Here is an 18,164-nt window from a genome sequence, read left to right on the forward strand (position 1 = left end):
CACTGGGGAGCTACATTTAATTGAGGGAACCATGAATGCCAACATGTACTGTGACATACTGAAGCAGATCATGATCCCTTCCCTTCAAAAACTGGGCCACAGGGCAGTATTCCAACATGATAACGACCCCACACACATCCACAAGACGGCCCCTGCCTTGCTAAAGAAGCTGAGGGTAAAGGTGATGGAGTGGCCAAGCATGTGTCCAGACCTAAACCCTATAGAGCATCTGTGGGGCATCCTCAAACGGAAGGTGGAGGAGCGCAAGGTCTCTAACCATCACCACCTCCTTGATGTGGTCATGGAGGAGCGGAAGAGGATTCCAGTGGTAACCTGTGAAGCTCTGGTGAACTCCATGCCCAAGAGGGTTAAGGTAGTGCTGTAAAATAATGGTGGCCACCCAAAATATTGACACTTTAGACCAAATTGGACATTTTCACTTAGGGGTGTACTCACTTTTGTTGCCAGTGGTTTAGACATTAATGGCTGTGTGTTGAGTTATTTCGAGGGGACATTAAATTTACAGTTATACAAGCTGTGCACTGACTACTTAACATTATATCAAAGTGTCACTTCTTCAGTGTTGTCCCAAAAAAAGATGTAATTAAATATGTGCAGAAATGTGAGGGGTGTACTCAGTTTTGTGAGATACTCAATCACACATCTTGAACACACACACACACACACACACACACACACACACACACACACACACACACACACACACACACACACACACACACACACACACACACACACACACAGTGTTTTTTGTAATAGCAGAAAGTGTAATGAAGACGTAAACTACACAACAAAGACTTCAGGTCTCAAACAGTCAGGTGTTCTGTACAGAGACTTTTACTTTGAAAGGGCCAGATGCACTATGCCGTTCCTGTATCTGACCTCCTGTCAGGTTAACCTGCTCTGTTTAGTTTGATGTGTGCTGGACACGTCCTTTGTTGAAAATAAACTCAGTGAGTATTTGTACCGGAGCAGAGAGGAGATATGAAACTGTGAATTCGCAATACAACCAGAGGAAATATGAGCATAGTCTAAAGTTGGAGCAAACAACTCCGGAGGATTCAGAGCAGACACATGAAGTGGAATCAAAGGCAACTCTACAAAAACATGATCCACTGTGGGTGTTTTCTAATTTTATCTAAGTGAGAAACAGCAATGAAGCAATCTCACATCAAATCATAGGAACATTCTGCAAAATTGCAGATGTAAACAAACCACTTTTTACCTCCAGATACAGAAACAGCTGAGGTTTGAATTACATACATAATAAGAGAACGATTTGAGATGCTGGCTTCTCAGCACATTAACACTGTAGTGTCGGATATTCAACCATAAAGACTCACTACATTTAACATTCAGCCTACAAGACAACATTCAGCCCGTTGTTCTGTGACATCTACAGCGGACATCACCTCTCAGGCATGAATGCTGAAGACGGGCTCATTTGAGAGGGGGACAGTTATCAGGCGGCATCTCGCCCACACTGCCACTGATAGCTGCAATCAGCAGAAGAAGGAAGAAGGGGACTCGAGAGTGAGGCTCGTCAGCTCTGATAAGGCCTTTTGTGTCACCTCTGATTGAGTTGGAATACTTACAAGATGCACTGTAATGAATGTAATGTGCTGTCTGAGGAGCTCTGCCGCTTTGTATTTGTGTGTGTGTTTGTAAAGTCGAGAGAGTGAAGAGAGAGAGAGAGAGAGAGGGTGTGAGTGTGAGTGTTTGTGTGTGTCAAGAACTCGTGTTAAGAAATGTAAACTGTCTCTCATCCTCATGAAGAAATCTGATATTGTGTTGGACTGAATGTAGATGCAAAGAAAGGGAGGGGAGACTCCCCACATTAACTCACATTGCATGGGTTTTACTAAGGCTTATATTTAAAGGGGTTGCAGTGACTTTATCCTGCTCTGACAAATATGCTGCAGTCACATGGATTCAGAGAGGCTGGAGATTACACTACGATAACTTTGGGACAGCACGCAAAAAAACACAACATGACAACATGTTAGCAAGGTTATTTTATAAAGAACAATAAGCTTTGTTACATATTTTTTGTCTATATTTTCACACATATATTTTGGAGTCTGTATTTTTAAATGCAGAAACTTGCACTGATGTATTCATCTTTGGCATGAATAGAGAGAGGCTGGTTGAGCTGTGTAAGATATATTTAAAATTTTTCTAAGCAGTCTAAAAGTTAAATATTTCACCTTGAAGCAACACAGCTGTCTTTACAGTTGTTGGTATTCTCTGCTGGTCTCATCTAATTTTCTCTCACTGCTTTTGTTCACTGAAGTCATTCTATTTGCTGTGCAGTGTCCTCCTGAATCCATGGATGCAGCTTAAACTGGGGAGTTTTTTGAACGTGGCCCCTTTGTGTTTTAAAAATTAAAATACGATAATAATACTTTATTGATCCCAGTGGGGAAACTCGGTTGTTGAAGCAACACACACATAGTAGCAAGAGTAGTACAAAATAATAGAGCACAAATGGAGAAAATAAATAAATAAATAGATAAATAAATAAAGTCAAAATAATAATAGATAAATGAAAATAAAAAAAACAGAATATACATTTAAAATTGTAAGATACATATACAAATTCATGCACCTCTGTCACCTGACAGGGCAGATTTTATGTCTCCAGAGGCTGTTTGGTAACCTCATCATTTCACTGCTGATTTCTATCCTGACCAGTTTCAGACACATTTTAAATGTAATCACTGAGCAGGAACTAAAATGTGAATATTCAGTTTGACAATCACTCCAGAGTCCACAGTTGGACTCTTGCTCAGAGATTTTAATACGTTCCTTCTTCAGAGATAAATCATCTCCGGTAACAGAAAAATCTATTTTATAACATTTACCGTGCTTTATTTATTTATGTTAAAGGAGTGAAATGAGCCTCAAGAAGTAGTTTAAAGAGGAACAAAGACTTTAAACTTTAAGATATGAACGGCCAAAAGTATGAGGAAACCCACATTTTAGATCCATATGTCTACAGCTTCCTCCACTTACGCCTGGTGGCACCTGTCTGCAGGGACGTGATCTGTTAAATCACAAGGTTTCCAATGTGGAGAGTAAGTATGTGTGAAAACAGCTACAGTGTGCAGAAATGTCTAAATGTCAGATAAATCAACCTCCCTGGAAGTCATTAAACAAAGTTAAACTCATTATGAGCACACTGAAAATAATTGAGGGTGAGTAAAAATAACACCGAGCCCTCCTCAAGTGTTTGAGTGTGTGTCTGTGTGTAGTGGCGCATGTGGAACAGCTGGAGTTCATGATTTGTTTATAGTGTTTAAAGTCCTGGGGAGAAAATCTTGTGCAGTCAATTAAACTAACCATTTAAAGGTCATTAGGTCAGACTGTAATTATAATATGAGACCTGTTAAATATCAGGCATCTCCTATAAGGATAATGTATTCATATATAATTTTATAGCTACTGGTAAAAAATACAGTCGTCATTAGCATAATGGGGTCACATAATGCTGATGATAAATGTCACCAGAGAAGGCTTTTCAATTTGACCATAAAACTATATTTGCATGCTCACTCTGCTTCTACACAGCTCCACATGTTTCAATCAATTATTCTGACAAATCTTCTCTGATAAGGGATGCATGATCCTACTTTTTAGGTCCCGATACCGATATTCATACCTGGGCTTTGGCATCTGCCGATACCGATACTAGCTGATCCGATCCTGGTATTGATTTAACAATCTCTATTCCTTGATGTGAGGATAGAATCATGTTTTGGCAACTTCAGGCTTTTCTGACTTGATGGTGAACTGTACCTTGGTTCCAAGTGCTAAACCAGAGGCTGGAATCCCTTAATTTTAAGGATCCGGAACAATTAAATCCAGTAATAAGCGTTTAAGCTATATCTCAACTCAACTTATTTTTATTTATATAGCACCTTTCATACTTTCAAGCATGTACCCCAAAGGAAAGGGATATAAAATACTTAAAAATAAAACCATGACAATAAAATCGATAAAATAAAATCAGATAAATACCAGGAAAATAAATATAAAAATAAAATATAATATAAGATGGAATAAAATTAAATAAATAAAAATGATGGTAAAATAATGGTCATAATTATAATAATGCAGTCCAGGGCAAAAGGGAAATTACTCCGAGTTAAAAGCCAGATTAAAAAGGTGAGTCCCTACTTTCCACCACATGCTCCCAGAGCTGAATGTCACGTCTTTCATGTGTTTTTTTTCAATAACAACAGTTTCAAAACGCAAAGGCATTCAGTTTGAAATGGCATGAAATACATAAAAACATAAAATGTCCACTTTACAAGATGGAGTATAAAAGTCACTCTGAGATTTATCACCATAGTTCTGGTTTGATAAAGTCGGCACAACTTTCTTTTTCTAAGCTAGTTTAAATTTTATTGGGATTTAAGCCGAGCGTCATTAAACATAACTTTTGAGCGCTAGTGTTTTTTGGGGTTTTTTTTTTGCAAAAAGCCTCATCAAAGAATGTATTTTTATCATAAACTCAGCGATTTTAATGCTTACAAGACTTCATGCAGATGTTTTTTTCCTGTTTTATTGAATCTCTCAACTTTTTCAATGGTGTGCTGGTTTGGGTCGACAAGTTTGAAAAATAAAAAGAGACATCAGGCTATTGTAAAGATATGCAGCAGGATTGAGGGCACGTCCCGGCCTGACATGTCCAGCCTTTATCGAGCCAGGACTCTCTGCAAAGCCTGGTCCATCGTGGCTGACCCGTTCCATCCTCTCTTTAAACCGGCTTCCCTCATGCCGCAGATACGCGCTGCCAAAACGCAGGACGAATAGGAAGAGAAACTCTTTTGTCCCGGTAGCAACTGGCCTGCTTAATGATGCCATATAACACTATTTTCTTTATGTTGTTACTGCTTTAAATGGAGCGCCGCCTGCAAGCTAGTTCAGGCAGACAACTTGAGCTGCGCTCATTCATACTGACACGTCATCACCTCTCTATCAGCTGATCTATTTAAACTGCAAGTCTCCCTGTCTCTGCCTCTGCTTTGCCCACCTCCTCCCCGGCATCCACCTGCGGGCTCTGAAGGGGGTTAGTCCTATCTCATTACTCCTAAATGTCTGCATTTAAATAATCTATGAGGATTAATGAAGTTCGGAGCCCACACGCCATACACAGTATGTATGCTGCAATAAACTTTATCTTGAGTAAAAGTGAGTTGTCTGACTGAAATGTTTTAATGTTGTGGTGTCATTTTTTTGTACAGTTTTGTTTATCTGTCACTGCTGACCGCTTTATCTGAAACCTTGAACCTTGAACCCACGAAATACTGGAGGTGCCTTTTCAATTATTTGTTCCCTTCCCTTAAAGTCGCAAGAGTATGCCACTGATTCAAGGTCAAGGAACACATGAAGGGCAAGAGAGTCGGAATAGCACTCAAATTTTAACTTTACGCCAGAGTGTGTGTAGTGTACTGGGGCAGGGTCTTGTGCTGCATTCGTTATGTTTGCCTTGGTGTTTTTCCGCCTCTGCATCTGTCTGCATCAATTTGCACCCTCGCCCCTGAGACAACTCAGGAAGCCAATCAGTAGCATTCTGCCCTCTCAGACCACTACTTCATCTACAACCGAGGTCTTAAAATAATAAAAATGATTAATCATGCCTTAACTGCTCTTATTGGTAGAGGCTGTATGCCACCAGTGTTTGAAAAGCAAAATTCATGCAGGTATCTTCTGCCAGAAGTTAATGATCAGTCATCGTCATCTATCTTTGGGAGTTCATCAGAACGATGTGTGAAACAGGATAATAATATGTCCTCTGGTTTCAGCTTTAGACACCAAAAGGCATCCGGATGATCCAATATGTCATTTTATGTGACTCAGTCCAGGCTGCAGCTGCTACAACCACAGCTGCATCAATCATCACATTCCTCCCATCAATATAAATGCAAATCACACAATCTGGAAAGGCTGTGTGGATTATGACTTAGCAGTACACACTCTGTGTGATATGATGCTGTGAAAGGTCACTGGCTCGTTAAGTTCAGGCAACTGCCAGGGCTGGAAAGGCAAGCATAAGGAGATGACTCGTCTGAACACAGTAAAGAGCAACAACACTGCCAAGCGTCTTTACGATGTTCGGAGCTGAGACTGCTGCTGCGTCAGGGAGCAGATGTATCCTGTCACATCACTTATAGGGAGACAAATCTGATCCAGGTAAACATAAGGGCTCTGTCTCTTTAATTCATATTATATGGATTCCATGACAATGTATTTGTTTATATTTCCATTTCAGCTCATCTATTTAACTGATATTTGTATTTAAGAAAAAATAGAACACCGTAAAACAAAATAAAGACATGTTTCACCTTAGGTTGCACAACATTCAACACCACTGGTTTGACTTCACACTAAAACAACTTCTTAACATACTCAAGGGTCCAGCAAGGGTCCTTCCTGTTTGGTTTACAGACATTTTTTTCCAACTGTTTTCACAAAATCTGGATTGAAAATGTAGGGCTAAACAAAGTGATTGTAAATGTTTTTTTCCAAAAGTGAACACATCATGTGAAACCAAGTTCCAAAGTAAGCGGTGGCTTGCCTGAGACAGTTGATGAGTCCATCACTCAATCATGAAATTGTAAAGACTCTAGAAAGATGCTATTTAGGTAGTCTTCTGTCCGCTCATAGCACCTCTACACTACATGTCACATTCATCCATTCACATACAGATAGCAGAAGATGCTAAACTAGGGAACCCACTTTACTACTTCCACCTATAAACATCTTAAAACTGATGGCTAGGGCACTTTAAGATGTGGACTAATGGCGAAATTCCACTAGATCCGTGACTTCTATTTCTATTCTAGTTAATGTGTTAACTTCCACTGGATCCACTCCGTTGCGTTCCAGCTGCGCCTCTGATCCAGCAGGTCGGAGCCCTCCGGATCAGATACACAAGACTTCTATTTTTGCCGGATGCCGGAGCACGACGCATCAATCTCAACAGAGCAGATGGAGCGGGACAGGAAGTCAGGCACCAAAACAAAATGAAAACATCTGGTTAATTTTTAGAATAAAACACTCTGTGTTATTACCACATCACATTTCACTTAACTACAACAACATTTGTCATGATGAGCGGATCCAGGCCTGGAGTCAACAGGTCAGGTTTTCAGAGGACCAGAAAGACAACATGGATGAGGAGAGGAGGCCTCGGTCACATGATTCCAGCTGTCTGGCGGTCCTGCTTCATGTAGGTTCTGAAAATGCAACCGATGGATGTTGACAAACGAGAGAGCACGGAGCCGGACCGCAGCGGATTGGAGACGGACTGGACATGGTTCTGGCGGAAGTCCCAGGTAAGGGAGCTTGGATCGAAACACCAACCTGATCTAAGAGGGCCAACTCTACCAATGAGCCACAGCTAGCTTTTAGTGTTGACAGAAGATACAAATATTTGAAGTGGAATCTTTATCACACTGAAATCAGATTTCATTATTAAATTGTGAGTAAACGACGACATGTAACAAGAGCACACGGCAGGAATCACATGGTAAAGGTTTTTATTACAGCTGATAATGTTGTGTTGATGAACCTGACCCAAGGAAAAGATATACGTTTCATGCTTTGAGCATTATTTGTAACACACACACACACACACACACACACACACCCACACCCACACACACCCACACACACAAACACAAACACAATCTCGCTCTGTCTTTCTCTGTCTCTCACCCACAAACACACACACACGAACAGATGGAGACCTGTATGCTGGACTTCATCTAGTGGCGGCCAAACCCCAGCCTCAATTAAACAGTCTGTTTAAACTGCAGACCTCTCTCCACTCGAGGGATAATTACCCCCATTATTCCATTGATGAAGTGGCACCTGAAAAATCCCTTTAATGTTTTATCCAATTTGAATTTTGCATGCAACACACCTCCTGTGCTGCATAAAGCAAAAAGTTCTTAGAAAAAAAAGCTCATAATGAGTGTGTGGGCTGTGCTTAAATGTCCACCTGAAACAAATCAAAGAAAAACACACTCACCTTCAGCTTCTCTGAACTCAACACAACAAAGACCTCTTCATCTACCTGGGCCGTGTCGGACTTTCACTATAAAACAAGTAAAAAAGGCGCTATTACTTATATATCAGAGAGGCACAAGCCTGTTTATTCATCATGCCCTCCCTTTCAGACGTTTCAGTGTCACAGCAGTGCTTCTCATTTGTTTTGCAAACTAATTCAGGGCTATCAGCAGCCAGGCCATTAATTAGGGAATCATCAGGAGGTGAGGGAGATCGTCACAGCGAGGTCACTGCATGTGGTGTCCATTATTTTCGTCTCCCTCTGGGGCCTAACTTTCACACTATTGGCTTTTATCACTGAACACAATACTGACCCACAGCTGAAATATCTAGACATCACAGTTTATCAAGGAACTTATTTATTGATTGATAATTCTGCTGTATCTTATTTTTGCAGGCTTTCATATTAAGCTAGAAACTGAACTGTTGGTTAATTTTCATTAAATTATTGCTTCACAGAAAATAGGTTATGAACTGAAAAACACAAATATCTGTCGTACAATATTAACTTGTTGACAGATATTAGATACCTGGGTTAATGTCCAACGAGGTTTACACTAGGGATGTCAACAATTAATCCAGTATCAATTAATTGATCTTTAAGAACTTACTCAAACACATTGTTTTGTTTTAAATGCTCTATCACGTGAAACAAACATCATGTGGTCTCATATTTTGTTCAGCTATCAGGAAGGTGTTTTAAGTTTAAAGCATGTTTCAGAATCAGCTGACTGAAGGTGTTGCGCACAGCGGAGACGCTCAGCTGCGGCTGAGTGAGAGGTCTCCACGAGTGCTTTTTTTCTCCGCCGCCGGACTGATTATGACCCAGTTGCGCATGCTTATTTTTCTCAATAAGAAGGAGAAGACAGAAAACTGGACACTGTGAGTCTGAAATATGTTTCTGTTCAGTTCTCTTGTTGAAGTCTGAGCCTTCACTTTTATGACTGTATGTCTGAGGAGCTTATGAGCCTGCTCCACACGTTGATATTCAGTGTGTTTAACGTTTTGTACGCCTCAATACGACCCACAGCTATTCAATAATGTCAGTAATATACATTGTATAGGAAGGAAAAAATTGGATTCAGGGGAAAAACTAGTTTGGCATTGTTTTTGACATGGAACTCGTTTTTTATTTTAATTTAAATGATTAATTTATAATTGATCATTAACATTTCCAAAGATCAATCACAGAAAATACTTTAAAAAAAAATAAAATATATATATATATAGATATATATATATATATATATATATATATATATATATATATATATATATATATATATATCTATATATATATATATATATATCTATATCTATATCTATATATATATATATATATATATATATATATATAGATATAGATATAGATATATATATATATATATATATAGTTTCACTATATTTTTCACATCTTATAACTACATATTGAAACATAAATTTTATATTAAGCTTGTCCACTTAAAAAAAAGTACATCTGTTCAAAGGTTTTTCCCAGAATAGCTCATTCCTCCAGGTGTTCTGTGTTTTACCCCGGGTAAAGGGTCATGATACACATTAGCCAAAAGCTACTCAGGGAATCCATTTCTGGGAAAGTCTGGACAGTCATGAATGAGCAATTTCACTCACCCTCCTCTGCCCTTGCTTCTTCTCTACTCAAACAAACACATGCTTTTAATCTTTTAGTGGTGAGATAACATGACAAGGGCAAAAGTGGCATGAAAGAAAAAGGACGAGACGATGAAGAATGAAAAGACGTATCAGTGAAGATTACATGACTCAAGTCATTCACAACTTCTCTATGACTGTGAGAGTCTGATATGCGTTCAAAGGCAGCAGGTTGAGTTTCACATCAATGCTGGTTTGTTTTGTTTTGAGATGCATCATGTGGTTGGGCTTCTACTGCCACCTATTGGCTGTTTCTTGCACTGCATCATAGGTGAGTGTCTATCAAAGCTGCCATCATAGCATTTGCTACCAAATCAATTCTGGAACATGCTCCTTGATGCAGTATGTGAGACACATATGCATTCATACACACAGAACTAAACATATATCCCCTCCTGGCATCAGCCAACACCAAATTCAAGGCACCAGGTCCATCATGCTACAGAGTCAACAGTCACATCAACATACTGTACATCACTACTTCTTTGTTTTTCCATTAAGCCTTAGACAACAGCACCACCTCTTGGAATTCTGGAGATGAGTCACTAAATAAACTCAGAGGAAAAGATGCAAGGTATTGTAGTCCTGCCCGCGTACTGACCCTCATTACAGACAGCACTTCAGTCCGTCCAAAAATAGATTTATTTATTTATTCAGAACTTCTATGAATTAACATCCAGGGATCTGCCTCAAAATCAAGTCATCTCTGTTACAAAGTCACTTTCAAGGACGTCAGTGTTAAAAGGCTGAGTCTATGGAAGATTCTTGGTGTTGTTATTGGGGCTTGCAGCATTGAAATATACAGACAGCTTGGGGGATTTTTCTGCGCACCTGCTGTGAAATATCCCATCGATAGTTTCATTTCTGAGCTTCACTTTGCATTTTTTAGTTCCAGACAGTTTTGGTTCTTTTCATAAATTCCAGCTGTCATACAAAGACAACTTATTAAGGGACGAGTCATTTCAATCACAGGCCACATTTCAAAGCAATCTGCTGCTCTCTAAATTAAAAAAAAGTAAGACTTCATGAATAAGTTGGAATCAGGTATAACTCAAGCCTTGGAGCATTTAGTTTAAAACCACAGATATGCAGATATCAGATTTAGATACACTTTTTGTTATACTGGTTAAAATGATCTTTATGTCCCGACGGCAATCAATACATAATGTGTTCTTAAAAAAGAGCTGGAAAAAAAGCTGCCATCTACAGCCGGAGTAAACCTGGGAAAACACTAACCCAAAACTTTAAACCAATCAAATCCCGTCCTGCCGTTCTACCCGCCTCCTGAATTAATGACATTTTGTAAGTCCTACAATACTGTAGTGTCCGTCCGGACACTGAAGGAATGTCAACGTCAACCAACAAAGCAACAATCAATGTTTGAATAAATGAAAAACTTCTCCTCTTGTCTCTCCTCTCTCCAGCTTGCACACTCTACACCTCTCCTGATGCCTTCACTAACCGTCAACACTGTAGGAATCAAGAACATCTACACTGAACACGTTTAAAAAACAGTAGAGCTGTGACAGTATTACATGACTTATAACTTTTCTCCTGATACCGTGTCACCAGTAGAACTGGATAATGTTAGCATGACAGTTGTGAGTACTAACAATAGCCATGTTTGTTTGTGTTTTTAACTTTCACTTGTGTTTTTAACTTTTTCTGCCCACCTGCTGTGAATTATCCCATCGAAAGTTGCATTTCTGAGCTTTACTTTGCATTTTGCAGTTCCAGACAGTTGTGGTTCCGGTTTTGAATCAGTCACAATCAAATGGTCGTGAATCAGTGGTGCTCGTGCATGTGAGCAGGGGCATCGTTTTGGAGGAGCTCCGAGGGGAGGGGGGAGGGTTAGACTGAGTCCTGAAGACATGCTAAATTCAAATTCATGCTAGTTTTCCGAGACTACCAACCCCAGCTTTAAGTTTCAATTCTAAAGAAATCCTTGGGTTGGTTATCTCCGCGTTCAAACTGCTGCAACTCCCTCTTTTCAAATGCCAACACCCAGCTCAGCATCTCTTACTTGCTGATATTGGTTTTAGAACTAAGTGTAAGGATAAGGATCTTTTTATACTCTTGTGGGATTTGGTACACACCCTCTCCCTGAAGTTGTCCAGTGTTACACTTGTTGTACTAAGAAAAAAACACAGAAATATCTGGAATCAAAGAGAGATCTGAAAGTGAAAGATTTCAATCTTTGCTCAGTTCTTACCTCTGAACACAATTAGTAAAACCACTGGTCTGTCAAACTTTATGTCACTGGCTGAATCACATTCCCTGTCATATCCTGCTTCAGTGTTTGCATGAAAATCAGACCCGGTTAGAAAAAGGCAGGATGAACGCAATCAACTGTAAGAACACCCCGGCTGCATCCGCTGTAGTCTAATGAAGATTTGTTCCTCTCTATGAACAGATATCTGCAGCTAACAGTCTGTGATGGATCAAAAGGGTAACTTGGATGACATATCTGCTTGATGCTGTGTCGCAAAAGCCAACAAAATTTCCTGATGTCCTGGAATGAATCACAAATTATTGATGTGACTTACTTACAGATCTCAATCATGATATTTTGACCAACCGAAGACTGAGATATTTGTGAGAAAATCACAAGAGGATGGATTTATTGGGTTCAAACAGCTTAAGAAGCTGCTGTGTTAACATACTATCTGCTGCTGAACTGAGACACGCACCAAAAGCTGATGAATGAGAACTACTCAGGGATAAAATGGCGATGTTTGGCAGTGGGCATCCGCTCCGAGAGGTATGTATCCTTATCAGATAGTGAGAGATGATGATTGGCAACAGGTTCCAAGATTGATCAAAAACTGACATTGACCTCAATCTTACAGGTAAAACATGTTGCAGCAGATTTTCAACAGTTTTGCAAGTCTTGCTTGATAGTCTGAGGTTCGTTTTATGAGACACCCAACTTTTATACGCTTCAAGACAACAGGACAATTTTTGGCAACATGATGGTTTCCCTGCACAGCTGGTCATTATCACACGGGACATCCACTAGATCCGTGTCCGGTCCGTCTCTGATCCGCTGCTATCCGGCTTCGTCAACACCCATCGGTTGCAATTTCAGAACGCAGCCGGGAGCAGGATTGCCGAGCAGCTGGATTCATGTGACCGAGGTTTTCCCACGGTAATTACTGAATCAAGAATTCTCCTCCTCCTCTCCTCATCCATGTTGTCTTTATGGTCCTCTGGAAACTTCTGACCTTTTGACTCCAGGCCTGGCTCTGCTCATGATGAAGGTTTGTTGTCATAAATAAGTTAAAATGCAATCTGGTGATAACACAGAGTGTTTTATTCTGAAAATTAACCAGATGTGTTCATTTTGTTTTGGTGCCTGACTTCCTGTCCTGCTCCATCTGCTCTGTTGAGATTGATGCGTCGTGCTCCGGCATCCGACAAAAATTGAAGTCTTGCGGATCAGAGGCGCAGCCAAAACATAACGGAGCAGATCCAGTGGGAGTTAACAGATTTGACTAGAATAGAAACCTATCAGATCTGGTGACAGATCGGAGACAGACCGGACACAGATCTGGTGGAATTTGGCCGTTAGGCTACGTCAATGGCAACATTCATTGATTAATGTCCTTCAGCTTCATGTTTAACTGCCAAGTCAGATTGAAAATCAGTCAGACACAGTCCCACAAGCAGAGCATACCATCTGAATTTATACTGATCATACATTAACCAGTGTCAGTATTATGTTTGACAATTTTTCTATCACATATTTGTCGGCGGGGTTATTTTCTCTGGAGCTGATGCTGGGACACTCAGAGGAAACTGTAAAAAAAAAAAATAGTTGTTTGATGTTATCTCTGGGTGATTACTCAGCAAGCCCCCTTCAAGTTCTCTTTGTAAAACCTGTACCAGTATGGTTTTACACTTTCATTTTCAGTGAAACGGAAAGGCGATGAGGTCCCCTGCCTAAAAAAGGACATCCTTAGCTCCAGCAGGGTGTGACACTGTCAGTTCTCCACCATTTGACCTCACCCTGATTCTTATATTCACTCACAATCAGCCAAACGCAGGACCACCATCCACAGGAAGCAGAGTGCAGCGCTGCATGCAGCACAAGAAGTCTGCAATAAGGAAGACACACTGCTACACAATGATGAGGGTCAGCATGCTAACTCTGCTAGCAGGTAAGAGACTCTGTTTTGCACCTGTGTCCTCAAATGTTCATGACTGCATGCTGCTATGTGATTAGAAATCTGCTCTTTGTTCTTAAAAGTCAATCTGCAAGCTGAAGGAGTTTTTGGAATGAAGTGACATGTTGCAAATGTATGTCGTCATATACTCTTCAAAGATATATTTAATTAAAAAAAATGTAAATAAATAACAGTTATTTGTAAGCAGGAGTCAAACTCAGGACTGGTATATGACAATTTAACAAGAATCAGGTAGAGACGAGGAGACAGAAAATCCAATTCTAAAAAGAAAAGTCTTGATAGTTACTCAATTTTAGGGTTGAGTTTAATTTAACTCGAGTGAATGGATTTTGAAAAAGCATCAGTGTAAATTATTCAAATTGAGGCTTTGTTTATGACAGACTTTTAAGACTGAGTTCTGTGCAATGTGACTGTGAATATTTCTTTTGCCAGCACAGAATCTAAAATATAAAAGACATTCTGCTTTGTTTAACACTTTTTTGTTAATCAAAAAATTCCATATATGTTCTTTCAGAGTTTTGATGTCTTTGGTATTAATCTACAGTGTTTCTTTTTTTTCATAACTTATATTTTATTTGCTTTTTTTTTTGTTTGCTTGAGTTTGGTTCTGGTTCTGTTTGCTTGAGTTCGGTTCTGGTTCGGTTCTGGTACGGTTTTGTTCTGATTCTGGTTCGGTTCTGTTTCGGTTCGGTTCTGGTTCGGTTCTGGTTCGGTTCTGGTTCAGTTTTGGTACGTTCTGGGTTTGTTCTGGTTCGGTTCTGGTATGGTTCTGGTTCAGTTCTGGTTCGGGTCTTGTTCGGTTTGCTTGAGTTTGGTTCTGGTTCTGGTTCTGTTCTGTTTCAGTACTGGAAAAATTCTGGTTCGGTACTGAATAATTTCTGGTTCGGTTCTGGTTCGGGTCTGGTTCGGTTCTGGTTGGATTTGCTTGAATTTGGTTCTGGTTCTGTTTGCTTGAGTTCGGTTCTGGTACCGTTCTGTTCTGGTTCTGGTTCGGTTCTGCTTCGGTTCGGTTCTGTTTCGGTTTTGGTTCGGTTCTGGTTCAGTTCTGGTACGGTTCTGGTTCGGTTCTGGTTCGGGTCTGGTTCTGTTCTGGTTGGGTTTGCTTGAGTTTGATTCTGGTTCTGTTTGCTTAAGTTAAGTTCTGGTTCTAACCCTAACCCTAATCATAACCCTAACCCTAATCTTAACCCTAATCACAACCCTAACCCTAATCCTAACCCTAACCCTAATCCTAACCCTAATCCTAATCCTAACCCTAACCCTAACCCTAATCACAACCCTAACCCTAACTCTAATCACAACCCTAACCGTAACTCTAATCCCAACCCTAACCCTAATCACAACCCTAACCCTAACCCCAACCCTAATCCTAACCCTAATCCTAACCCTAATCCTAACCCTAATCATAACCCTAATCCTAATCCTAACCCTAATCATAACCCTAATCCTAATCATAACCCTAATCATAACCCTAACCCTAATCGTAACCCTAACCCTAACCACAACCCTAACCCAAATCCTAACCCTAACTCTAATCCCAACCCTAACCGTAACTCTAATCCCAACCCTAACCCTAATCACAACCCTAACCCTAACCCTAACTCTAATCTCAACCCTAACCGTAATCACAACCCTAACCCTAACCCTAACTCTAATCCCAACCCTAACCCTAATCCTAACCCTAACCCTAATCACAACCCTAACCCTAAGCCTAATCCTAACCCTAATCACAACCCTAACCCTAATCCTAACCCTAATCCTAACTCTAACCCTAATCACAACCCTAACCCTAACCCAAACCCTAACCCTAACCCTAACCCCAACCCTAACCCAAATTCTAACCCTAACCCTAATCACAACCCTAACCCTAACTCTAATCTCAACCCTAACCCTAACCCTAACTCTAATCTCAACCCTAACCTTAATCCCAACCCTAACCCTAATCCCAACCCTAACCCTAATCCTAACCCTAACCCTAATCACAACCCTAACCCTAAACCTAATCCTAACCCTAATCACAACCCTAACCCTAATCCTAATCCTAACTCTAACCCTAATCCTAACCCTAACCCTAGGATCAGGCTGAGAACGTTTTGTAACAGAATAAATGCACCAAATTGGTCAATTATAAGGCTGCACATAAAAACACTGTATGTAAAAGGGTTTTCAACACAAACCATTCGGGTTTTTTTCGGGTCTGGTTCGGGTCTGGTTCGGTTTGCTTGAGTTTGGTTTCCTGTTCTGTTTGCTGAAATTTAGTTCCGGTTCTGGTTCTGTTTGCTTAAGTTTGGTTCTGGTTCTGGTTCTGGTCTATTTCGGTACTGGAAAATTCTGGTTCGGTACTGAATAATTTCTGGTTTGGTTTCGGATTCTGTTTCGGTTCAGTTCTGGTACTGTTCTGGTACGGTTCTGGTACGGTTCTGGTTCGGGTCTGGCTCTGTTCTTGTTCGGTTCTGTTTCGGTTCTGTTTCGGTTCTGGTTCGGTTCTGGTTCGATTCTGGTTCGGTTCTGGTTCTGTTCTGTTTCGGTACTGGAAAAATTCTGGTTCGGTACTGAATAAGTTCTGGTTCGGTTCTGGTTCGGGTCTGGTTCTGTTCTGGTTGGATTTGCTTGAGTTTGGTTTTGGTACGGTTCTATTTCGGTTCTGGTTCGGTTCTGGTTCAGTTCTGGCACGGTTCTGGTTCAGTTCTGGTTCGGTTCTGGTTCGGGTCTGGTTCTGTTCTGGTTGGGTTTGCTTGAGTTTGATTCTGGTTCTGTTTGCTTAAGTTTAGTTCTGGGTCTAACTCTAACCCTAATCATAACCCTAACCCTAATCTTAACCCTAATCACAACCCTAACCCTAATCCTAATCCTAATCCTAAACCTTATCCTAACCCTAACCCTAACCCTAATCATATCCCTAATCCTAACCCTAACCCTAGGATCAGGGTGAGAATGGTTTTGTAACAGAATAAATGCCCCAAATTGGTCAATTATAAGGCTGCTCATAAAAACACAGTACGTAAAAGGGTTTTCAACACAAACCGTTAGTTTTCTCAAAGTTAAGGTAAAATATACGGCTACAAAAGATCCTAAATTAGGAGCCGTTCGTGAGTCAAAAGAGCTGACTCTTCTTTGGGAGCCGAGTTAAAAGAGCTGGCTCTCTGAAAAGAGCCGAACTTCCCATCACTAAATCACATGCTTACTACCATTTGCACTCTTAGTTTCCCTTGGAACTATTTGTATTGTAAAACGTAAATGTAAATACTTCAGACCTGTACCATAGTGATAAACAGATAACACTTCAATTTGAATCAAGTAAATACCACTTGTACACTTTAAAACAGAGGGTCATTTCATTCCTTGTGGACTCAACATGACAACATTTATACTTGTCAAGGAATTGATCTTAAACGCTTTCAGAAAACGAACAGTAGCAAGACTCACATATCCCTTCAGCCACCAAATGGTATCATAACAATGGTGTATGCTGTTTTGTAATGACACAGCACAATTTTATCATTTATTAGAAATGTATTCAAATTATTTCACGGACCCCCATGCTATAGTTCGCGGACCCCAGGGGTCCCAGGACCCCACTTTGAGTTCAACTGAGCTAGAGTACGGTAATTGAGCTCTCAGCCTGCAGAGAAAGTTGGGAGAAACAATAAAACATAAACAATATACCCCCGTTTTCTGTGAATGCATGATTATGAAGTGAAGGAGAAAAGATGTGAAAAAAGTTGTGCAGTGTCGCTGTCTTTTCCAGCACAGCGTGCACTCAACTTTCAATGAATGGGGATGTGTTTTGTTAATCGGGTCAGGTCGCACGCAGCCATGTTGGAATAATTTTCCAGGACTATATCTGATTTTCCAGGACATTTTCCAGGTGTTTTCCAGTACTTGAAAACTGGTCAACTGTTTTCCAGGTTTTCCAGGACGGGTGGGAACCCTGGTGTCAGTTAACAACTGTCAGTTTAGCCTCCTTTAAAATCTGCCATTCTCTTCAGACTTTTTGATGGGTTATAAAGTCAGTACACTTCTTCCATTTTCCTTGGCAGGCAGATTGTTGAAGTCTTAAATTGTGTGTAAAGTTCTCCATATTGTGTAGTTTTTCAACAATGTCCAACCAGTTTCTCTGAGTGGGGGGGTCCTCCTTACACCAATTTCTTGTTACAGCTTTCTTTGATGCCAGCAATAGTATTCCAACCAGGTACATGTCTTTACTTT

The 18,164-nt window shown here is 40.3% G+C and overlaps 1 protein-coding gene across 23 annotated transcripts in view; it reads right to left on the bottom strand.

Moving 5' to 3' along the window:
- LOC117831160 (formin-like protein 13) overlaps positions 1-18,164 on the bottom strand; it is a 76,197-nt gene that overhangs the window by 25,904 nt on the left and 32,129 nt on the right. For 17 of the 23 annotated variants that reach the window (XR_004634949.1, XR_004634945.1, XR_004634943.1 and 14 more), the window contains one exon: positions 8,063-8,128. The exons of 4 other annotated variants lie outside the window; for them this stretch is intronic. The gene's annotated coding sequence lies outside the window, so the exon portion shown is untranslated. Of the gene's footprint in view, positions 1-7,274; positions 7,903-8,062; positions 8,129-18,164 lie in introns of those variants that run through there. 2 more of the 23 variants (XR_004634951.1, XR_004634944.1) reach the window with 1 other exon arrangement.

This window comes from Notolabrus celidotus, chromosome 19 (assembly GCF_009762535.1).
Source record: "Notolabrus celidotus isolate fNotCel1 chromosome 19, fNotCel1.pri, whole genome shotgun sequence".
NCBI classification, from domain to species: Eukaryota; Metazoa; Chordata; class Actinopteri; order Labriformes; family Labridae; genus Notolabrus; species Notolabrus celidotus.